The sequence below is a fragment of the Tamandua tetradactyla genome, chromosome 15, assembly GCF_023851605.1.
Source record: "Tamandua tetradactyla isolate mTamTet1 chromosome 15, mTamTet1.pri, whole genome shotgun sequence".
Taxonomy (NCBI): Eukaryota; Metazoa; Chordata; class Mammalia; order Pilosa; family Myrmecophagidae; genus Tamandua; species Tamandua tetradactyla.
This window is the reverse complement of record NC_135341.1, coordinates 63821252-63839990: the sequence shown is the minus strand read 5'-3', so window position 1 is coordinate 63839990 and position 18739 is coordinate 63821252. Positions and strand designations below refer to the sequence as shown.

Here is an 18739-nt window from a genome sequence, read left to right as displayed (position 1 = left end):
AGTAGCCATGTTTCTTGAAGATGTACTCTTGATACAGCTTTCGCAATGTGACTCTGTGATTGTGAAAACCTTGTGTCTGATGCTCCTTTTACCTATGGTATGGACAAATAAGTAAAAAATATGGATTAAAAATTAATAAACAGGGGGAAGAAATGTTAAAACAAATTGAGTAGACTGAAATACTAGGGATCAATGAAAGAGTAGTAAGGGGTATAGAGAAAAATTAGGGGGACCAAAGGTTAATATATACTGGGTAGATGGAAATATTAGTGGTCAATGAGAGGGAGGGGTAAGAGGTATGGTATGTGTAAGTTTTTCTTTTTATTTCTTTTTCTGGAGTGATGTAAGAGTTCTAAAAAAATGATCATGGTGATGAATATACTACTATGTGATGATATTGTGAGCCATTGATTGTACATCATACATGGAATGCTTGTATATGAATGTTCATGTTTATATGTTGTTTTGGCCTGTCAATTTAAAAAAATTAAAGAAAAAATAAAAATAAGAATGATCAATTTGTCCCTAAAACAAAACAAAACACAACAAAACTACCAACATGATGTTACTACATGAAAAGTTGAAAAGTAACATGCAAAACTGGCTCTTTTGAGCCAGGGCAAGCTAGCTCTAACACGCTACTGGATCTTTCAATTCCTAATCCATTGTTCTTTATATTCTATTAAATTAAACATTTATGGTGTTAATTTAAAACAAGTGCCTAACCTGATGTGCTGAAGAGGAAGTCTTAAGATGCTACGTAATTGCAATATACAGTTTCCTTCTGATGAAATCAGCCATAGATATTTCCTCTGCATACATTGACATACTCCAGGTTTGATGCCCCTACCCAGGTCACAACTGAATGGGCCAGAAAAGCTGGCCCTGGGGATATTCAGGGATATGCCTTTATACTGGGATGACTCAGACATCAACAGTTCCTCTCAGTATAAACCCACTGACATGGTATCTTTTAATCAAAGATCCCCAGGCATTTTCCATGATTGTCTGACACCCCCAGTTTACAGATAGGGAACACTGAGATCCAGGAAATTAAACCTCATGCCAAAAGTCACATAATATATTAGAACTGGAGTCATGACCAGAGATGACTGAGTCATGACTGTGGTACTTTGCTACTGTACCAGGATGCTTTTTCCATCACTTCTGAAAATTCAGGATATGCCTGAAAATAATCTAGAATTTCAGAACTGAGAATGCTGTGGGCCAACAGATATCCTACAAGTTCTGTTTTTGCTGTGGTTTCCGCACTATTCTCCATGGAGCGTCAGGGGATTTTGGGGGGCTCCTCAGGGACACAGGAGGGGAATAGGGCCCATAAGGATAAAACTGTGTACCCCCTACTCAGCTGTGAATTAAAGCACCTGGGCAATCAACTGTCTTATACACTGGGTGTCAGATTAAGATTTCTTTTGAATAAGGGTTCTATATCTTTCAAAGAAAAAACGTAAATTGGAACATGCCAGTAAAGACCAAAGTCTAGATGGTTAATTTTCAAACAAGGCTCCTTGGTGTGAGATATTGGTTGTTTAAATGGAGACTTCTGACTGCTTTATTCTCACGATCTGGCAAGATAATGTGTGTGCAAACACACTGAAAAGGAGAAAGGTGCATAAACTCAAGTCAATACAGCTCCTTTATTCCTAGTCTGATCCTTTCTGAAAACAAGTGGGTGCTTTAGGGCTATGTATGGCAACCTCACTGGTGATTTTTCTATCATATGACCTCCCAAACAACCCAAGCACTCCCAGGCCTCAGCTGACACCTTGGAGGCCAGCCACGATTCCTGGCTGCTTGAAAGGGTGCACAAAGGTAACCACTCTTCCCACACTGGCCAGGGTGACTCTGTCATAGGCCACAAAGACTTCTGACAAGCCTGCCACGAAAACAGACAAGGTGATTAGGATTAACCATAAACAAACAGTAGGTTTTCAGACCTAAAAATCATGCAGTCACCTTATGATGGATTTCAGATTAAAAACTAAGGGAAAAAGTCTTCTTAATTAGCCAAAGCAATCAACTATTTCAAGTGGAATAGAAAGACACAGGGGAGACACTGAATCAAATGGTGTAGATTTAATTTGCACTATACTATGCCAGCTTAGGGTCTGTGCAGAATAAATATTAAAAGCTAAATATTTTCTGAGACAACATTTTATTGTTATTGGCAAGGCAGGCCTATGCTCGAGCACATACTTTTAAAGCAAATTCACATCTTGAACCTATAATGGAAAATTACATAAGAAGGGACCACATAGGCGTGTTCCTGCTATATGTTAAAGTATTTAAATATGTGCATGTACATATAAAGTATTTAAATATATGCGTATTTATGTGTGTATTTATAACGTCCATTTTCAGACTACTTAAATGTTATATCATGTCTTGCTGCAATAAAAAGCCTTTAAGTTTGAAACTATCATTTAAAAAGCAATGAAATAATTATAAAATTTTCAAACCATAGAAAACGAACGAAAGCATTTGTGTAATCAAGGTCCTAATACTGTTATATATTAGGATATGGATTCTTAGATATTTTATATTTCTATAGATTTTAATAAAGATATAAAATCAACACAAAACTGAAAAGTAAAGTGAAGCGAAAATTAACATTTAGATTAAGGCCTCCCTATTTCCCTTTTTATTAAGATCATATGCACTAAGAAAAAGTGATTGAATCACGTTGGCTGCAAATTAATGTAATACATTAAGGATAGGTGTAAGAGTCTTACTAAAAAATTCAGAACACAGCAATAGTAAATAATCCTCTCTATTACTCTCAAAATTTAAATCTTGTCAGGCATATCAAACGTTAATCTTTTGCAAAGCTTAACGTGCTTAAAATAGTCTATTGTTCTCAACAAGTTATAAACTTGGATTATAAAACTGTTAAACACTAAAGATACAAAACGCAAATACACTAATTCCTTGGCACACTTTTTTTTTTTCTGCATTACTTTCATTTGGTGACTGAAGGATTAAAAAAAAATAAAAGAAAAGCAAATTTCTGTAAGGCAAAGCCAAGTGCTAACAGCCATATTTTAAAGTAGCACACTATGCTTTTCTTTTAAATAATAATTTTGGATTTGGTTGCTTTGTCATACTGAAGCACTTCATGTTCACACATTTTAGAATTATTATATTTAACTATGGAAAAAGAAAAGAAAGAAAGCAACTTCAGGGACCATGCTTAAATGCCACTTAAACCTAAATCTGCCTGCTCTCTCAAACAACTACTGATAGAAAATCACAAGAAAAGTTTTGTCAACATTATCATAACAACCTTGAAAAGTTGGTGACTTTATCCTCTTTTTCAGAAGATACTCTCAAGCCCCGGAATGTTGAGGTTTTTTGGAATTTGAACCCATATCTTCTAACATCAAGTCCATTTCTCTTCCCACTACTTTAAAGCTGTTTCAATACAGACCATAGCCCCATTTAAAAGACAAAAAAATGAAATGATTAAATACTAGGCTTTATAGAAATATAAATAAATTCGGAAAGGATCATTAGTTTTTCTCAAAAGATTCATCCCAAAGTAAAAAAATTACTAGCTCCCATATCACACTTTAACTTCAAATTCCACCAAATGAGATGAATAAATATTTCAAACATTAAGCAAAATATGCCAACATTATAATAATGGAAGAGATACAATTTAGTAAAATAATATTTGAAAAATGGTGATCAGAAAATGAGAAATAAAATAATAAAGAGATATAATAATGTAGATTAATTTATCTCTATCTCCAAAGCAGTTCTAGGAGAGGAAAGAAATTCTAGGAGAATCGGACAGATTTTGGAGCAATCTCACAAATGCCCCACAATTCAGAGGGGAACATTCGGAAAGTAGGCAGGGTAAGCTGGGAATGTTTTACAGTGTAAGCCTTTAAAGTAGAAGTCCTGGCCCACCATCACCACACTGATTCACTAAGGCAAAAAATGATGCCTGGGAATAGGAAGCTGTGGCAGGAGAATTAAGTGCATAGAATTCTCTCTATTAAAAGCAAAAGTATCAAAACTCTCTCTAAATTATAGCATGATCTGAAACCCAACAGTTCCCACTGATAAGCTGGAAAATCCCCTTGTCTTAAAATAACGACTCCCAGAATGACATGCTAAATAAAACTACAAAAAAAAGCTGAGCCCAGATTTACCAAATATGACTAATCCAGCTGATTTCTCCCCTCCCTATTCTCAAGAAAAGTAAAATCCCAGTAATACCCAATCCTCAAACTTAAGCTCTAGGAGAAGATAAACTAGTTTCAGAGACAATGGGATGACAATCAGGTCTGATTCACCTATACATAATATCTCAGAAAATAGACAGTAAAGCCACACTAAATGTGAGAAAGACAAAAATGAATCACAGAGCAACTATGCCAAAAAAAAAAAAAAACAGGAATAAAAAAAGGAGAGAAGGAAGGAGAGAGAGAGAAAGGTAGCAAGCAAAGACTGATGTCTTTGAAAAAAAAAAAAGACATCATAAAGCAAGAAAAGGCCCATAAAATACTCTGCACCATAAAAGATATTTAAAAGGATGAGCTTGATGAAAGAATAAAGTAAAGATCAGGTTGAGAAGATTGTAGAATGTACTGGAAAGAGATACTGCAGAGCTCAGGATACAAAAGGAATACCAAAATAATACTTCTGGAGAAATAATAAATAAATTAGGAGGAAAGAGTTATAGTTGGTAATTTTATCAAATGCTTTTTTGGTATTTATAGTATCTAGATATCAAAAAATCCTTAACAAAAATTGTTCACAAATACAGAAAAACTCAACAAACAAATGGATTCAGATTAAGAATCCATAAATAAACTGAGCACTCTAAAAAGAATTTTAAATCGCTGATTATACCAACATACACATGCACATACACATTCCCATATTTTAAAAGAAGGCAAATCACAGAAAGATTTAGTATCAATTAGATTGCCAAAATAATTTACAAACTTCATTATTGATGGCATGGAGAAAGAAGCAATCTCATAAATAACCAGTGATGATGTAAATTGCTGCAACCTTGTTTTACACCCATTTGATGACGTTTATCAAATATTAAGTGTACCAGTTTTGCAACCCAGCAATTACCGATGGGAATTTATCATAAAGATAATTTGCTAAAATCTTCAAATCCACAGTATATGTATACTAACTGTACTATTGTTTGAAATTAAAAAACTACCCTTTCCCCAAATATATACAAATAAACAGAAGCAACCTACTATACCTCATGAATAAGGCACTGGTTAAAAGAACAGTGGCACATTTATAACTTAAAATACAGTGTATTCATTAAAAAGATATTACTGAAATGGAGAAAACATAAAAATATATTATCAAGAGAAAAAAGCAAGGTACAGAACAGTAAGTGTAGGCTAATTCCATATATATTAAGAAAGGAAGGAAGGAAGAAAAGAGAAGGTAAAGGAAAGGAAAAAAGAAAGAAAGAAGAGAAAGAAGAAAGGAACAGAAGACAAAAGAAACATATTTTACTTCCTTCCCCCTTTCTGCTACATCTGACCCACACTAAATCATATAGACTTTATTTCCAAAAGACTCACAAATCTACCCATGTTTCTCCAATGGCATGCTAGCCCAAGCAACCTTCATGATAGCCCAAGCTTCCTTCATCCTTCCACTTGAACTTCTACAATGGCTTCCTAACTGGAATCCAACATGGTACTCCTCCCTCTTCTGTTCAGTCTGCAATCTAGCTACTCAGGGCACCTTCAGGTCCTTGAATAAGCTGTGGTCCTTCTGGTTTAGCCTCTTGCACTGGCCTCTGCCTGGAACATTTCCCTCTAACCCAACATAGTTTTCTTTCATCTTTCAAATTTCAACACAATCATCACTCTCCAGAGAAACTCACATACTTTTTTTTGTGGCACTTAACTTATTAAATGTACATCAATATGTGTGTGATTAATACATATTCCCATCTGTTAGACTATACTCTCCATGAAAGGTGGGGACCATTGAGTCCCCAACAAAGAACCTGGCTCAGAAACCAAATAAATGAATGCATTTCACCTTATGTATCTCTTTCTTTGTCTCTCCATTTGTCAATCTGCCAATTAGCACATCCATCATGTATCTTGTAGTTGCAATAAAAATATCTACAAGAGGGGAATTTCCAGAGAAGACGGCAGAGTAGGGAGCTCCCAGACACATTCCTCCAAAAGAACTAGTGGACAGGAGGAACTATCTAAAACAACTGTACTGGGCGCTGTATAAGAGCCAAGGAAGCACTGTACAGCATCCAGGGAAGAGTAGAGGAAGAGCCTGAGTAGCTCACTCTGAAGCAGTTGCTGGCACCCATCCCCCAGTCTCAAGGCAGGCTGCCTCAGCGTCTGGCCCCTGGCTGGCTGCTGTGAACAGAGAAGGATATGGAAGTCCTCCTTCCCAAGAATAATAGGGGAGGGATCAGGCACCACCAAGCAGTGATCAAAGCTTTTCATTGGTGAATTTGGATTGCTAGTTTCCAGTTTTGAGCTGCTGTTTTAGTCTGCTCTGCAGAGGGATGGCCATGGCAATTGCTTCAACCCCACCCCAAACAGGGCAGAGGCAGTGGAGATTTAAAGACACAGTGCCTCCTTAGGATTGGGGGGAAAAGTCTGCTGAAGAGCACCATCTGCTGGGCATGCCAGGAAAACGCAGCTTCAGGGAGTCATCAAAAACGCTTTTGGCAACTTTCCTGACCCTCTTCCCAGGACTCTTTGAACCTAGTCTCTGCCCAATTCATGGGTCCCTGGCCCTGTTTTAGACGGGAAATACTGACTTGGGAAACTCTTCTCCAGGTTGCCCTTCCAGAATTTGCTCTCTAGGCAAAAGGAGCTAGAAGCAACAAAAGAATTGTAGAAAAAACAAACAAACAAACTATAGAGGTAAGATGAAAACAAACAGAGCATATAAAAAATTCTGGAGAAGGAACAGGGGAAAGGAAGCTTTCTCATGGGGACAAAACTATTATAAAAATAGTGTAAATGCAGGGCAAGAATAGGATGAAGAAGAGCTGAAAAAGATCTGATCAGTTAAACACAGACAATTCTAAAAGTCTCAAATAAGTTGAACTGACTGTTAAAGAAGAGTCTTAGCACAAAGCCAATCACAATAAAAACCTAGGCAAGAGATAGAAACTGACCTTCAGAAACTCATCAAGATAATCAGATGTGTAGACATCAACAAAAAATTACGAGTCATACTAAGAAACAGGAAGATATGGCCCAGCCAAAGGAACAAATTAAAACTTTGGAGAAGACACCAAAGGAAGAATAAGTGAGTGTATCTTTTGATTAGATTATCTCCACAGAGATGTGACACACCCAATTGGGCATGTGAAGTTTGAGTAGATGGAGATGTGACTCCACCCATTCTAGATGAGTCTTGATAAGTTTACTGGAATCCTTTAAAAGAGAAAATACATTTGAGAGACCCAGAAACAACAGTCACCTTAGAGGCAACAGAGCTCAGAGCGGACACAGATTCTGAAACTTGGAGAACAGAGACATGGATGTTTGGAGATGCTTCAAGCCTAGCAGATGATGCCATGAGATGTTAAGCAAGTCAGAACCTGGAGAGAGCCACAGGAAGACAAGAGATGAAAGCCATCCCCAGAGAAACAAAGTGAGGAACCCCCATAGGAACAGAGGCTAAAAGCACGGAGCCCAGGAGCAAGGGACCAGCAGATGCCAGCCACGTGACATCACAGCTAACAGCTGTTCCAGGCCCATTGGCCTTCCTTGAATTAAGGTATCTTTCTCTGGATGCCTTGGTTTGGACACATCTATAGGCTTAGAACTGTAAAAACCTGTAACTTATTAAATTTCACTTCTAAAAAGCCATCCCAGGCTGGGTCATGGTGGCTCAGCAGGCAGAGTTTTCACCTACCATGCTGGAAACCTGGGTTCAATTCCTAGTGCTTACCCTTGCAAAAAAAGAAAAAAAAAAGCCATTCCAGTCCTAGTATATAGCATTCCAGCAGCATGCAAACTAGAACACCCATCAATTAAAATATATAAATTTGCAGAATGGATTAAGATGTTTAATCTGTCTGTATGCTCTTTACAGGAGACACATCTTAGACTGAAGGACACAGATTGAAAGTGAAAGGATGGAAAAAGATGTTCTATACAAGCCGTAACCAAAAGAAAGCAGGAGTAACTATATAAATATCAAATAAAATAGACTTTAAATGTAAAGACATCAGAAGAGACAAAGAAGGGAACTATAAATTAATAAAAGGAACAATTTAGCAAGAGGAAATAATCATAAATGTTTACGCTTCCAATCAAGGAGCTTCAAATACATTGGCAAAACTGAGGGGCATTATAGACGTTTCAGAAATAATAGTGGGAGACATCAATATACCACTCTCCACTATAGACAGAACAACCAGAGAATCAACAAGAAAATAGAGAATGTAAGCAAAATTATAAACAAATTAGACCTAACAGAAATACATAGATAATTACACCCTGTTCCAGTTTGCTAGCTGCCGGAATGCAACACACCAGAGACAGATTGGCTTTTAACAAAAGGGGATTTATTTCATTAGTTCTTCAGAGGAAAGGCAGCTAACTTTCAACTGAGGTTCTTTCTTACATGGGAAGGCACAGGGCGATCTCTGCTGGCCTTCTCTCCAGGCCTCTGGGCTCCAACAACTTTCCCCGGGGTGATTTCTTTCTGCATCTCTAAAGGCCTGGGCTGAGCTGCGAGTGCTGAGATGAGGTATGCTGAGCTGCTTGGGCTGTGCTATGTTGAGTTCTCTCTCATTTAAGCACCAGCCAATTCAATCATACATCATTCATTGCAGCAGGCATGCCTCTTAGCCAACTGCAGATACAATGGGGAACAGATGAGGTTCACATACCATTGGCTCATGTCCACAGCAACAGAACTAGGTACCTTCACCTGTCCAAGTTGACAACTGAATCTAACTACCACAATACCCCAAAACACCAGGATATACTTTCTTCACTAGTATATATGGAATGTTCCCCGTTGCTATTACAGCAATGATACTGTCTAAAATTGAGAGTGCTGCTGATTGTACAACCAAGTGAGGATACTTTAAGACATGGCTTGCTTATTTTGGACCTTATCCATAATGCTCAACAGATTGAGGGAACTGAAGGATACAATGACTGAGAAGCAGAATGGTGAACTATGATACATTTATATGATGATACATTTATACGATAGAATATGGTGTGGCTACAAAAAGGAAGGACGTTGAAAGGCACACAATGAAATGAATAAATCTTGGGGATGATGTGTTGTGAAAAATAAGCCAGAAACAAAAGAATAGATATGCTAAGGCCTCTTTCAGAAAATACCTATGAGAAAATTGGAGCCTAGATTGCAAAACCTTATAGCACCATACTTAATCTGAAGTTGTAAATATCTTCCTTGATTCTAAGTCACTGAGCTACATGTGTATCAACTGGTATTTCCCTGGAACTTTTGAATAACTCTGTGACACCTAAGAACCAGAACTGGATGCTACAGCCCTGAAAGTTAGCATAGCTATATTTAATAACAGTTAAAGAAAGTGAAAAAGGGATCAGGCCTCAATTAGGCTTAAAAACTAAGCCAATTTGGCTGGATCTAAGGTAAATTAGAACAGCATAAAGGATGATAGTGTATATACTCTAGACCTTCACCTACTGTATGAGACCAAAGGCAGAGAGAGGTTTATTATGTCTAGAACGTAAATTTTCTATAACACATAATCTAAATCAACCTGTCTGGATAGCCATTTAAACAACCCAAATTCCTGGAGTCCAGAACAAGAACAAGGTCTTATAATTCTGTATAGCTTAATGTAATACCAGGATGCATCTCAGACTCTGGTGGGCTGATAATTACAAATTATTGGTACAGTCCCTTTTGGGTACAAAGAGGAATAATCTATATATATATTAAAACATATGTACATATATATATATAGAACAATTAAACTTTTCCATCTGGGAAATCCCGGGTACTCTCTCAAGCACTGACTCCCCCCAAGAAAACAGGCCAAGGCTTGATTTTGAGGTTTGCCCTTATGAAACTTATTTCTGTAGGGGAGAAACTAAGACCACCCATAGCAAGGCCTAAGAGTTGCTTCCAGGAAGCCTCTTCGTTGTTGCTCAGATGTGACCTCTTTCTTTCTCTAAGCCCAACTCTGCAAGGAAAATTGTTGCCTTCCACCCCCTACATGGTACAAGCCATTCAGGGATGAAAATCTCCCTGACAACACAGGCCATGACTCCCGGGGATGAGTCTGACTCTGGCACCATGGGATCCACAATACCTTCTGGACCAAAAGGGGGAAAAGAGGTGTAAAATAAGGCATATACTGCCAAGAGAGAGAAATAGAGTCAAGAGACTATTCTGGAGGCTACTCTTTCTTTTTTTTTAATATATGGGCTATGTTTATTGATATGTACCACATTAGAAATGAAAACTATGAAATTAGACATATTTATTAATTCATTTAAAAGTAGCAAACTCTTATATTAACATACATAACATATTTTTATGAAAATAACTATATTTCCTAAAACAAATATCTATAGTGAGAGAGGGTACATTGTTTACATCTTTTCAAATCTCTTTAATGACTGGCTTGATAGAAGTCAGCTGGATTTTCATATCTGCTTCTGCCTTCAATCTTTTGAGATGGGTTGTTGTGGTTGAAGTATGTTAAAAAAAACAAAACAATAACCTTTCAAAGATATGTACTTGGAAATGGGAAGAATATTTTAGTAGCCTTTTCAGATATTTATGGATTTTTGTCTTTGGTGCTATACTCAAATTCTGCAACTGTCTCTTAAAGGTTAGTTGAATGATAGATTCTGAAACCATATCACTGAACTTTTCATACTCTCTTTTTTTTTTTCAATATTTTTTTATTTTTTTATTAATTAAAAAAAATTAACTAACACAACATTTAGAAATCATTACACTCTACATATGCAATCAGTAATTCTTAATATCATCACATAGATGTATGATCATCATTTCTTAGTATATTTGCATCAATTTAGAAAAAGAAATAGCAAGACAACAGAAAAAGAAATAAAGTGATAATATAGAGAAAAAAATTAAAATAAAAAATACAAAAAATATATAAAACAAAACAAAAAACAAACAAACAAAAAAAAACTATAGCTCAGATGCAGCTTCATTCAGTGTTTTAACATAATTACATTACAATTAGGTAGTATTGTGCTGTCCATTTTTGAGTTTTTGTATCCAGTCCTGCTGCACAGTCTGTATCCCTTCAGCTCCAATTACCCATTATCTTACCCTATTTCTAACTCCTGATGGTCTCTGTTACCAATGACATAATTCCAAGTTTATTCTCTAATGTCGGTTCACATCAGTGGGACCATACAATATTTGTCCTTTAGTTTTTGGCTAGTCTCACTCAGCATAATGTTCTCTAGGTCCATCCATGTTATTACATGTTTCATAAGTTTATTCTGTCTTAAAGCTGCAAATATTCCATCATATGTATATACCACAGTTTGTTTAGCCACTCGTCTGTTGATGGACATTTTGGCTGTTTCCATCTCTTTGCAATTGTAAATAATGCTGCTATAAACATTGGTGTGCAAATGTCCATTTGTGTCTTTGCCCTTAAGTCCTTTGAGTAGATACCTAGCAATGGTATTGCTGGGTCGTATGGCAATTCTATATTCAGCTTTTTGAGGAACTGCCAAACTGCCTTCCACAGTGGTTGCACCATTTGACATTCCCACCAACAGTGGATAAGTGTGCCTCTGGAGGCTACTCTTCTACAAGTTTCAGTTAGTTAGTGCTAATTGCCATGGTTTGCTAAACCCCAACCAACATCACTCTTAAGAACACCTAGGACGTAATGCCTGGAAACATCCCAGAGTATATTAAGCACATAATCAAAAAAGTATTGGCAAAGTCCCCTGAGGGAGGGGAGAAAGACTATGGAACTATTAAATGTTATCATCAGGGAATCCCCTGATACTGTGTCAAACCTTAGGGATACCCAAATCAATAGGCCATGCCCTCAATCATGAGGCTTACTCTTGTGAAGCTTAAGTAGATAGGAGGAGAAGCTTAGATTACCTATAGGCATGCCTAACAGTTACTTCTGGAGGACCTCTGCTGTTGCTAAGAAGTGCCCTCAGTCTCTCTAAGCCCAACTCTGCAAGTGAAATCATTGCCCTCTCCCCTACGTGGGACATGACATCCAGGGGTGAAAGTCTCCCTGGTGATGTAGGAGAGGACTCCCAGGGATGAATCCAGACCTGGCACCGTGGGATCAACAGTTACATCCTGACCAAAAGGTGGAAAAGAAGTGTAATTAATAGAGTATCCATGGCAGAGAGAGTTCAAATAGAGTCGAGAGCTTACTCTGGAGGTTACTCTTACGCAAGCTTCAGGTAGACCTTGCTACCTATCATAACCTGCCATCCCCCAATCAGGACCACTACAGCCAAGCCTAAAGAACACCTAAGGCAATTTATAAGATTCCACAAGGATTCCAGGCACTAGAGTAACTTGCCAGAAACCTACAACCTCCAGACAGGTTCCTGGTTCAGATAAGTCCTGAAACCTAGCTCAGCCTCTCCAGAACATCAGATACTTCCATCTTCTTACCCACATTACTGACAGACCCTTCCAATTATCAAAATTTAGAATTGCCATAGCCCAAACAACCGCAAAGAGAGGTATGGAAAGATCAAAGGTGATGGTGGAATTATAGAAGATAGGACTTAACAAATGAACAGGAATGCTGAATCATTAAATTGATAACTCTTTTAGTCACCAGTACTTTAGAGCAACTAGAAGTAAAAACCTAAAATTGTGAAATTGTAACCCATGTCAAAGCCTGAAATATGTTCTAGAACTAATTGTGGTGCTGTGCTTTGAAATTCATAGCTTTTTTTGTATATAGGTTATTGTTCACAAAAAAGAAGGAAAAAAAGTTGATTGCAATGATAAGAAAGTACTTAACCCTTCTAGCCTCCTATATTCTGGAGCAGCTAGAGGGAAAAATATGAGAGGAACCTATGGTAGCCCATGACAAACTCTGGGATCTGTCCTATAACCACTTGCTGAAGAGTGCTTTGAAAACCATTGCTTTTTTATTTCCTTGCTTTGTATATATGTTATACTATACAATATAAAAAGTTTTTTTTTTTTTAAGAAAAAGAACACCTAGGGCTAGAACTGAGACTCTATAAAGGTTTCATGCACTAAGTCTGCTTTCCTAGAAACTATATTTTCTAGAAGGTTTCTAGGCCAGATAAATCCTGAAACCCAGAGGGACCAGCCTCTCCAGGATTATTGCTTGATTACATCCTCTAACCTTTAGTGTTGAAATGCCATCTCAACATGAAGAAATTGGTATGATTTCTAAGATCTCTAAGTATGACTAAGATCTCTACAGATTCAAAGAGGGATCAGGGGAGAAGGCAGAGGTATAATAGAGAATATAGAATTTAACATATGAGTCTGACTACTGAATCACCATATTATTATTCCTTCTAGTCTCCAGTGTTTTGGAGTAGCTGGAGGGAAGAATCTGAAATAGTGAAATGATAGCCCATGACAAATTCTGGGATCTGTTCTGCAACTACTTTTTGAAGTGTGCTTTGAAAATTATTGGTTTTTCTTTCTTTGTTTTGTATGCTTGTTATACTTCACAGTAAGAAATGTTTTTTAAAAAAGAATGTAAGAGGACCCCATCTCATACAAAAATCAACTCAAAATGGATCAGAAACCAAGATTATAAAATCTAATAACCAAGATTATAAAAATCCTAGAAGAAAATGTAGGGAAGCATTTTTAGGACCTTGTGTTAAGCAATGGTTTATTAGACTTCACACCCTAAGCACAAGCAATTAACAGAAAAAAATAGATAAATGAGTCCCCCTCAAAATTAAAAACTTTTATGTTTCAGATGACTTTGTCAAAAATGTTAAAAGGCAACCTATTCAATGGGATAAAATATTTGGAAACCACATAATTTATATAAGGTTTCAATATCCAGAATATATAAAGAAATCCTACAACTCAACAATAAAAAGACAAATAATCCAATTTAAAAATGGGCAATAGACTTTAGTAGACATTTTTCCAAGGAGGAAATGGCTAAAAAGCACATGAAAAGATGCTCAACATTACTAGCTATTAGGGAAATGCAAATCAAAACCACAACGAGATATCATCTCACACTCATTACAAAGGGCCCTTAAAAAAACAGAAAACTATAAGTATTGGATGGAGAAATAGGAAAACTCACATTCAGTATTAGTGGGAATGTAAAAGGGTGCAGCTGCTGTGTAGACAGTTTGGCAGCTCCTTAGAAAGCTAAGAATAGCTTTGCCATATGATCTGCAATCCCATTACTAGGTATATACTCAGAAGAACTGAAAGCAGGGACTCGAATAGACGTTTCCACACAGATGTTCTTAGCAGCATTATTCACAATTGCCAAAAGAGGGAAGCAACCCAAGTGTCCATCAGCCAAAGAATGGATAAACAAAATGTGGTTTATTCAGTTTATTCCATATATATGATGGAATATTATTCTGCTGTAAGAAGGAATGAAGTTCTGATGCATGAGACAACATGGGTGAATCCTGAGGCCATTCTATTGAGTGAAATAATCCAGACACAAACGGACAAATATTGTTATAATCTTAATGACATGAACTAATTATAATAAGTAAACTCATAGAGCTAGAATCTAAAATATAGGTTACCAAGAGATAGAATGGGGTTAGAGAATGGAGAGCTGATGCTTAATTTATGCAGAATTTCTCTTTAAGTTTATTGTAAATGTTTAGAAATTGATAGTAGTGATGGTAGCACATTACTGTGAATGTAATTAACAGTGTTGAATTGTTTTTCAATCTGGTTGTAAAGGGAAGTTTTGGGTCGTGTATGTTACTAGAAGAAAAGATAAACGTGACTGTATAACATAGTGAACCTTGTTGTGGACTAAGGACTATGGTTGGTGGTAGAAATATAAGAATGTTCTTTCATGAATTATAACAAACCTATGACAGTATTACAAAGTGTAAATAATGGGCTGGCACATGGGAAACAATATACCTAATGCACACTATGAACTATAGTCAATAATACTATTTAATATTGTTTCATCAATTGTTACAAAGGTACCACATTAATGCAAAGTGTCAACGATAGGGAGGTATATGGGAATTTGGTATTTTTTACATGACTTTTCTGTAAATCGACAATTTCTTTAAAAAAAGACTAATTTTTAAAAATATTATGCTAAACAAAAGAAACCAGTCACAGAGTACTACACATTGTATGATTCCACTTATATAAAATATAAATATAAATAAATCTGTAGAGACAGAAAAAAAAATTGAGTAGGGGAGTCCCTGAGGCAGGTTAGAGAACAACAATGTGTGAGATGGTCCTGCAAGATGAAGATATGTCCCTTGTCCTACAAGATTTTCATGGAAGTAAGAAAGCTGTTAATAATTATTTAAGCTTAGAGCCCATTTTCCTTACATCAAGCATTTTTTTGTGTAATTTAAATATACAATAAATTTTCCAGGAATGCAACTGTCGATTGTGCTTTATTTTACTCAGAACTTTACCAAGAGTTGCTTAATCTTTCAAAGATTACAATCACATCAGGATTCTACATATGGGTTCAGAAATAGGACTTTTTCCTTATGTCTTTTAGCATACTCATATCAAAGGACTTGCATTTTGAAATATATAATATTTTATATTATAAAACACTACTGTATTATAAAATACAAAGGTATTTTGATTTATATTAGCTATGATTCTCATTTTAAGATAGTAGAGGGGGCAATACCAAATATTTATATATTTGCTTGTTTATGTTACAGTAATGTATGATCACTATAAAAACTTCAAAAACTTTAAAATAAAGTTCCCTGTAAGCTTGAAAAAAATGTATCTACAAGAAACTATCACCTGTGGTTCATCTCCAGAAACTGGTGTTGTGGGTAGGGATGGGATGGGAGTGGTGGTGGGGAGAGTGGAGGCTTATTTTTTATTTTACATATTTGTATTTCTTGGCATTTTTACTATGTACACTGAATAATTTATGACTAAAAAATAATTTATCACAACAAAACTACTACCTTTTAAATTGATGACATGAGATCAAGTGTATTTTAAAAATTTATCCTTCAGTCCACCAAGGTAAATGACAGTTTATCAATATCCCACCACGAGGACTCTATTTTGATTCTAAAAGACGTGCATACTAACACAGTTCTCTTTTTGTGCCAATTGAATGCAGTTCTATTTCAAGCATAGAGTAAATAGATCTTTTCATGAGCATTCTTATGTGTGTTTGTATACTCATGCAAACACACACTTTTTTTTTCATTAGAGGTGTTAGAAAATTCCCCCAGTAAATTGTCACATTTTTACAGCCTTTTTTACAGAAAGGAACAACGTCTAGGAAACAGATTCCTTTGACTTTGATTAATGAACAAAGAAACCTCGTTAACCTAATTCACCTTAGATCATTTTCCTTTTATGGAACTACCAGCTCCTGCAACACATGGGATAGGCAAGTTCTTAACAATTGGAGACTTTTCTTTTTAAATAACAACCACTCTTGATCCCTATTTATACTTAACCTAACAGCCAGTACCCTCTGGACAAGTGCCTATGGGCTGCCTTTTTAGTTTGCAAAATTCTCTCAGCAACAGGATCAAGAACTGTGCTCCCGGCCACGCCAATTCCTGCTGCTGCGTTATTCCTTTCATTCATCAGATTTAATTAAGAAGTGGGCCTCAGACCTCTCATTTTTAAATGTGACCTTTGATTTTTAAATGTGGGCAACTCTGGCTTAGAATATGACCCTGAGCCCTGTATATCAGAAGGAAAGCAGCCTCTGTAGTTTTCAGCTTTCCTGAATTCTTAAATAAGAGGGATGATTTTGTACGTCCATTTATCACTATTCTCTACTCTTATGGGTTGGATATTCACAACTCCAAGAACTCCTGGAGTTTGAGATAAACCCGGAAGTACTCTAAAGTGTTCCATATACTTATAATAAACATTCTTCTTTAGACCATGTCTTTAACACACTTAGAGATGGGGAAATGGTGAGGTGAGGGGAAAATTTAGTGGGATTTCATTCCGTGAAAATCTATGACCTCTTTTAAAGAAATACATAAAATCACTCAGTATTATTTCCAGCCTTGGTAAAATTCACCTTTAGTATAATTAGAGTGTACAATTTCTGATTACAAAAGTCCAGGGATTAGTCACTTGAATATAAAGAGCTCCTCTTACCCATGACCTCTGGAAAGAAGTCAGTACTTCCTAATTATTCGGTCCACTCCAGTAAATATAACTCAGAATTTATTGATATGGAAATATTGCACTCAAAATACATGTACCCCTGACCAATGTCACAGCAGGCAGACTAGAGATTATCTTTGTGGAGTGGTATCTACTGTTTGAGAGGCCATGAGGGAAGAACTCTTCTAGGTGTTGGAAATGTTCTATCACTTGATTTGGCTGGTGGCTCCTCAGGTATATGCATATGTAAATATTCATTAAGCCATACATTTATGATTTGTGCTCTTCATGAATATACCTTGATTAAAACAAAATTTAAGTCAATGTGAAACTTTTTTTTTTTTGCAAGGCTGGAGGAGCCTGCATTGAGGAGACTATTTTTTAATAAGATAAATAGCACAATCTGAGTGGGGTTCCTAAGGTACAATAAGAAATCTACAGTATAGAAAGAATTCTATTACAAATGATATTTTTCAGAGGTCCTAACGACGGAGATCCAGCAATAACTGCTGGAGAATGAGGATGTAATTTGAAATGCTGAATTTTTATTAATGATCAGAAAAAGAAAACTGGGCATTAGCCTGCTTCTTGGGAGAATAAAATATTTTGAAAATTTCTGCAACAGAAATCTATAAGAAGACCCAGCTTAGTTTTCCAAACTAATCTTCAAACCATGTTCCCTCACCTGTAATGTATATTTTGGTTATAATTCCTGTGTTTCCCCTAAACTCAAAATATCATCCTACCTTTGCAAAAATAGTTCCCTTAGAATGTTAAGGGAGCTTAGCATTAGAATGCTCTCCTCTCCCATATTTATTCCAAGATCAAGTTCAAATGGGAGACAGTATACTTTTATGGTTAAACACCAGACCTTGGCTTTAGAAAACCTGGGTTCAAATCCAAGCTCCACCATTTCCTTGTCATCAAACCTTGGTGAAGTTGCTAAATCTTCCTGAGAGCCTCTGTTTCCTTATCTGTATACAGGGGGATGAAAACAATATGCATATCACAGGGTGTAGTGAGAACTAAATGAGTTAAAGCACAGAAAGCACTTTAACACAGTCCTTAGCATTTAACAAGAGTCATATTAGCTATTAGCATTAATATTATTATCACCACCATTATTATTACCTAGTTCAAGAAGACTATGTTCTCCCATCAATTGGAATTAATGACTTCTCCTCTGCCCTTCTACAGTACCCTGTCTGTGGCTCTAATTATAATATTTATTAAAATATGACATATACAATAATTATTGACTGTCTGCCTTACTTCACAGGGAGGAATAAACTATATAAAGTTATTAATTTGTTTGCTGATGACATGATCTTAGTCATCAGCAGTGTGTACTTGGTGCTTTGCATTTATCTCTTTGGTTATCTCCTCGTTCATCTACATCTTCCTA

General features: G+C 36.3%; 1 protein-coding gene across 19 annotated transcripts in view; it reads right to left on the bottom strand.

Annotated features, from left to right (window-relative positions):
* THRB (thyroid hormone receptor beta) overlaps positions 1-18739 on the bottom strand; it is a 439676-nt gene that overhangs the window by 293558 nt on the left and 127379 nt on the right. The window lies entirely within an intron of this gene.